The following is a 7,216-nucleotide window of genomic DNA, read 5'->3' on the forward strand; positions in this document are numbered from 1 at the left end:
TAGCATGTCTTAGTCAAAGATCTGTAATATATTAATAGAAAGAAGCTATAGAGTACTGTGACATTAGATATTTAATAATAAATGCATATTTCTTTCATATTTGTATTGTATATTTGTTATTTTGATATGCAATCACAATCTAAATCAGTAAATAACATCAATTTCCGTTATCAATCAATAATTATTAATATATAAACCAAATTAAAATAAATAACTGTTTATTTTTAACACGTAAACATGTCTATTCGGGGGCCTGAGTGACAGTTGACCTGTTATAAAGCTGATTAATTACTTGTTCCTGGTCCTAATTAAAAATTAGGCCTAGCCTAGGCCTAAGCTATTTTAATAATCATTCATATTGGGAGGGGAGTACAGAGTAGGCCAGGCTACAGGCCTAGCTTGGCCTATACTATATATAGGCTAGGCTACATGGGTGCTGGTCAACCCGTACCCATGCCAACTCGTACCCAACTTGGCTAACCCGTACCCAAATAATTGGTCAACTCGTACCCACTTTGGCTAACCCGTACCCAAACCAACCCGTACCCATGCCAACTCGTACCTAAATATTTGGCTTACTCGTACCCAAGTATTTGGCTTACCCGTACCCATTTTTGGCTTACTCGTACCCATTATTTGGCATACTCGTACCCAATTTGAATAATTACTTGTAATAATTTGATCGGCGCAAAACTAGTGGTATGCTTTTGCCGTATGAATATTTTTATATTTAAATTGTTTTTTTATTTTACAGGTCTCGGTGAAATGTGTGCTAATAAAAATGACCATTGATTTGATTGTAAACTTCGTTTAATTAGGCATATATTTGTAACATTTATTTAAATGTAGTATTATAGTTTTATAAACGTATGTCTCGGCCAAAAACTAATCGGTCAACTCGGCCACAATAAAGTATGGAACGCAAAAAGTCCTTAATATTCTTATGATTAAATTACTATCCACGCTTTAAAAAAAATGAAGAAATAAGAAAAATACTCATATAAAAAATGATCTCATTGCCGATATGAATAGAAGTACCCGCGTGTTACAAAAACACGTGCAAGTACCACATTTTAGTAAATCGAAGACGTAGGTCTACGTTCCACCATTCGGCCATAGAAAAAATAATCATACATATCATTTTTGTCCATGATTTGCGTTTAATAAAAAGGGGAATTCCCCGGTCAGCGAAAACACGTAGCAGTTGTAGATATCGAAATAGCTGCCAAAGGCGCAGGGAGGCGCAGCTATGAATTGGTTTCAGATATTGTCGCCTAATCAAATGCATACACTGAAGAAATCTACGCGTGATTCAACCATGGAGTCAACATTATTTTATACCTCAAATGATTCAACCAAACAATCTTAATACACCTAATGAATGTCCTCGCATATCGGACAGGTTTATTGAATTTTGACGCACGAACGAACATACGCGCCCACGTACGTGCATCATCATTATTGGGCCTACAATTTGTTCCTATTTATTATCCAAATGTTCATTGTAATCATTAGTAATAGTATGAATGCTTATTAATCAATTGTTTGTTATGCGCAATTTGAACAATTTTCGCAATTTGAAATTTTATTAAATGTAAATATCAATACTGGAATTATTTACACAGATATATCAGATCATTATCCTATCACAAAATCTGAGAATCGTAAAAAAAATACAAAACAGTCATTTATTTTAAAACGCACTTATTTCCACCAGCAAGTCGAATCCTTTAAGGAAGACTTGGCAAATGAAAACTGGCAACCTGTCCCTAAGCACAGAAGATGCAAACATTGCATATTCAACATTTGCTCACAACTTCAAACATTTAATTGATTGACTTTCCTTTGAAAAAAATTAAGGCAAAAGCAAATAAAGATCGATCTCCATGGATCACCGAGGCAATAGCAAAGTCAATAACAACTAAGGGCAGGTTGTATAGTTCATACAGAAAAAATCCCACTCCTTCAAACATACTGAAATATACTAAATACAGAAACAAACTTACAGCACTTATTAAGAAACGAAAAGAAGAATACTACTTTACTCAATTTGAAAATAAAAAAAGTAAAAATACCAAAAAGACATGGAAAACGATTAACACTATAATGGGAAGGACAAAAACACGACAACTACCACCAACAATAAATCATGACTCTAAGCAATTCAACACCCCCTCAGAAAAAGCAAATGCGTTTAATACTTATTTTACAAGCATTGGAGAAACATTGGCAAAACGAATTTCACAAGAACCACAAATAACAGAATCATCCTCGTATTTAACAGGAAACTATGTTAATTCTATGTTGCTAAGACCTGTTACTGAGGATGAAATTAAAACTCTCCTCGAAAATTTGGAAACTAATAAAACACCTGGGCACGATGACATTGGAGCACTATATCTAAAACCATACTCAAATTATCTTAAACGACCGATTACTCATTTGATCAACATATCACTCGCTACCGGTTGTTTTCCGGACGAACTTAAAATTGCAAAAACAATACCTATCTTCAAGAACGGAGATAAATCAGAAATTACCAATTACCGTCCCATATCTATACTGCCATGTCTTTTGAAGGTTTATGAACGAGTTGTTAGCAATCAAACTATTTCATTCCTAAACAAGAACAATGTACTTAATAAATCACAATATGGTTTCCGACAACAACATTCTACACATCCGTCATTGTATACTAGATAAACTACTACTAAATGCGCATAGCAGCAATGAGGCTGGTATCCACTTAAATAGTTTCGTGATTTTAAAATACGAGTGACGACTACTTAAAAATGTATTAAATATTTTCGAAATGTTAAAACAGTTTAATATTTTCCAAAACTTGCAAAACAAAACAACAAAAACCATTAGTTTTAAAACGATTTTCAAAAAGCACATTACTTCATTATCTGTAAAATAAAATGAAAATACAAATTATGTATAAAAGATATTCATGTTTACTTTTAATAATTCAAGTTTTCATCATCACAAACTAGTGGGTATTTCAATTTTCGTGTACTACTATTCGTAGTAAATAATAGATTAATAATAACTATTTATAAATGAAAAAAAATAGAATGCAGCACAGCCGACCACTGACATCTTCCATGTAAAACAGCGCCCTCAAGTATTAACTTGACCAAATACGACGTACCCAAATACGATGAAAGCTGTGCTTTTTTCGTACGAGTGTGTACATATTATTATACTTTTTAGGTCAATAGTTTTTGCCATTATAATATCGAACATATGATTGGTATGTAAAAATGTAATAAAACTGGGTTTAAATGTAATATAAATATACTTTAAATAGCATTAAACTTGGGTACGGGCCAGCCAATGATGGGTACGGGTGAGCCAAAATTTTGGGTACGAGTAAGCCAAAATTTGGGTACGAGTTGGTTGGTACGAGTTGGCATGGGTACGGGTTGACCTGTATTCGGCTACATCATCAGCAGGTTAAATGGCTAGCAGCCTACCTAGCATGTCTTAGTCAAAGATCTGTAATATATTAATAGAAAGAAGCTATAGAGTACTGTGACATTAGATATTTAATTATAAATGCATATTTCTTTCATATTTGTATTGTATATTTATTATTTTGATATGCAATCACAATCTAAATCAGTAAATAACATCAATTTCCGTTATCAATAATATATAAACCAAATTAAAATAAAATAACTTCCAAAAAATTCAATTCAATTACAATTCATATACCATTTGTTAAATACCATTCATACAGTATACTGTACATAATATATGCAATACTGTAACAATTAACTGAGAAATAGCAAACTATTCCTCAACTTTTCTGCACTTAGTTACCGGCCTAGTTACTTCATGCTGGATCTCGGGTGAAATAAACGTCAGATGTGACTTCATGATTTCCCACAAAACTCTTTCCGTGGTACTGCTGTTGAGGAATTTATTTTTCCTAAATACCTCGTTCATTTTTGTACATAGAGGTCCAGTTTCAAATCTCTTGGTTCATAGTAGTTCGCTATATAAAATATATAAAAGAAATATGGCATTAATTTTTATAGTATTGCATGTTTTAGACATAATTTTAAAGGTGTATAATGTAGGACTGACCAAGTCTTTGACCTCTTGTTCTTTTAGATTTATTCTGTGGCCAGTCTCTGCAATCTTACTATGCTGTTTTGTGACACTGAGAGTTCATTTCTTAAATGCTCAAGATTCTCTTCTAAAGACTGGATTTTAATCATTGTTGCATGTCGAATATTATAACATATTGACACCTGAAAAAATAGTTGATTGAGGAAATATTTAATAAAGGAAAGAGGTATATTTATGAATTACTGTAACAATTTTTTGTTTCGACAGTTATTAGGTGATCATTTAGAATAAAATGATCACCTATTGTTATTGTATGAAATCTTTTTTTTTTCTTTCTGTACAGATTTTGTGTGTCAATTATCTGAAAAAGTTAAATGTCAATAATCACAAAAATTTCAGAATATCTTTAAAATAATTTAATTTAGTCATAGTTAGCTTTTCAGCGTGATCACTCATCCGTGACGTCATTTATACGCCATTTTGTGAAATCACATTATCAATCATATCTCCATAACTCTTTATCACATATCAATAAAATTCACTATACGTAAAATTCAGCGTAAAAACTTGAATAATGTAGGTCGTGTAATTTCAACTTCGCCGTAAATTTGAATATCTTACAACTCTTCAGAATTGAAGGTTACCTTGATGATTATAATTTATTATGAAAGCTGATGAAATGTAGATATGAATTTATATAAAAATCAAGCCTATCGGATGTTGTGACGTTAACATATGGCCAGATGAAGTTAAAAAGTAGTTTTTTCATCTTTTTCGTCAAATACAAATTTCAAAGAGCGCATACAGCGCTTCTACGCGCCAGATTCTCTTCCAATTCTTATATTTATTTGCTCAATTCATTATCTTTCGAAATTGTCATCTTCGAGTTTATTTTGATAATTCCATCATACCAAAAAAGTAGAACATGATGTGTGTCCCGTAATTTCACCTATGCTACACTGTATATAGATATACAGTATATACTGTACATATTGTATATGGCATATAATGGGCACAACTCAGCACTATAAGCATATAATAGGATGGTATACATCAACATTTTTTGATCGTATGTTAATGTATGTGCAAAAAAATAATTTCAGTAAAAGGATAAAAATGATCACCTATAATTCGTCAAAGTGACGAATTAAATTCTAGTTTTATACTAACATTGTTCTTTAATATGGAAGTACAAACACACATTTCATTGTTTGGAGTGTGTATTAACTTTCTAAAGAGGTGGTTATGATTATTTACCTACCCTGTTTAATTCAATGTCTACCAGGTATGGCCTAACAACGCTGTGCGATATTATTTTGCTTCTTTTTTTTCACTGCCATGGTCTACAAAAGACTTGTAGTCATGATTGTAGGCCTTGAGATATCTACAGGCTTGAGGAACATTGTTGGTTCTGATGTTATCTTGATTACAAAAACAATAGATGCAACTGTACTTTCCTTTAAAAATAAATCAATTTTTAAATCTACAGTACTTCAGTTTTGTGTCCAAACAAATACAAACAAGAGAGCTAATAGCCAAAATATTAAACCATTATTATACAAATGTATTAATATTAAGGCCTAGCCTAGGCTGTAGGACTGTCACTCAGTCACACCAGCTAGCCTAAAAATGCACCAGGAAAGCAATAATTATTATTATAAACACATGCCATTAATTATTTGGTAACAGTTATAATGATTAAATTTAGGATTAGGGTAATTAAAGGTTTAACTATTACGAATTTTCTATGTTTGGGCCTAGCTTCATTCTAGGCCCACATTACTGTCACGGTCATCGCCAAACCGTTTTCTCGCCGATAACAATAACAATGTATAAAGGGGTTGCAAAATATGCGAGTTTTACTAAAAACTGAACCAGGCTATACAGTACCGGACAGAATTATTGCAGATTTTGAACGCATTCAACGCATTGTTAAAGTGTTGACAATGCGTTGAAACTGCGTTGTCCGTTGGCGTTGAAAGTGTTAAGTTTGTTAAACTGTTAATTCAACCAACACAATGTGTTGCGTTGAGTTTGTGTTGAAATAACAATCGTATGGTATTTACAGATTACCAGTGTGTATTAGTAGTAGTAGTAATAGTATAAAATACAGTATTACAAATAATGAAGAAAACAAACATAATGTGTATTTTTCCGCGGAAACCTAGCTTAACAATAAATTACACTAGGCTAGGCCTACTACTAACGTCGTAACGATTAGGCCTGTGTATATGAGCTGCGTCTGCCCTCGCATCTACAGTAGTGGTCATGTCCTCAATTACTGTGTGCCTATATTAAAACTGGAGTAGTAAATACCCAAGTTAAGGCGGCGGTGAATCATGGAGGCTAGGCCACATCGTAATTAATTATTTCCAAACTAAAAACTTCGCAGTACTACATTTCCCAATTGATTGTAAAAACAAAAAACGCCCGTCGTCGTGGAAGGCAACAATACACCAACATAATTTTACAATCCATGATCGTGTCTTTTTCACGCATGCTTTTCGTGACGTATGAGGGAACGACCTGATCGAAAGGTGAAGAGTTCATTCATTATAAAATAACGCGTAATTAAAAGAAAAAAATCGTTTAGTTTTATTATCCCTAAAATTATCATATATTATATTATAAATTAATTAATTATTGTGATGCCTAATGTAACCCATGCAGAGAAAAGCGTTAAATAGAATGACTAATCTAATGCATGACAATAGGCAATGTTAGGCGTTTTCTTTAAAATCAAAACCTTATTGTTTCTTATAATAATACAATTGTATGAATGGGATGGGAGTTTTTGCGAGAGATTTTTGTGGACACATTCGAAATAAATTTCATGATGAAAACACCTTACACTACTAGATCCAGAATTATACATTTACGCGACCATGGTAACACTGTCAAACAGATACAGGAAACGCTCAACGATGATGGCATAAAGGTACACGACACAACGATTCGGCGAATTTTGGAACAATTTAATAGCAATTCGACGATTGCCGATAAAGCTCGCACTGGCCGACCCAGTCAATTTAGAGAGGAACACTTGGCAATTATAAACAACGAAATGAATGCCAACTCAGAATTGAATTCAAGTAAACTGCGGGATATATTGCAAGAGAAAACAGGCTGTAAATTT

At 32.8% G+C, this 7,216-nt stretch overlaps 2 long non-coding RNA genes across 2 annotated transcripts; both read right to left on the reverse strand.

The window, feature by feature from the left end:
- Positions 1 to 292: 292 nt before the first annotated feature.
- Positions 293 to 3,727, reverse strand: LOC144838064 (uncharacterized). The gene is made up of 2 exons (XR_013611619.1): positions 3,434 to 3,727; positions 293 to 420 (listed from the first exon to the last, which is right to left on the reverse strand). It is a non-coding gene; the product is annotated as an uncharacterized LOC144838064 (long non-coding RNA).
- A 2-nt stretch (positions 3,728 to 3,729) lies between these two features.
- On the reverse strand, positions 3,730 to 5,576 carry LOC144838062 (uncharacterized). Its single transcript, XR_013611617.1, has 3 exons — positions 5,342 to 5,576; positions 4,096 to 4,262; positions 3,730 to 4,003 (listed from the first exon to the last, which is right to left on the reverse strand). It is a non-coding gene; the product is annotated as an uncharacterized LOC144838062 (long non-coding RNA).
- Between the last annotated feature and the right edge of the window lie 1,640 nt (positions 5,577 to 7,216).

This window comes from Antedon bifida, chromosome 3 (genome assembly GCF_963402885.1).
Source record: "Antedon bifida chromosome 3, ecAntBifi1.1, whole genome shotgun sequence".
NCBI classification, from domain to species: Eukaryota; Metazoa; Echinodermata; class Crinoidea; order Comatulida; family Antedonidae; genus Antedon; species Antedon bifida.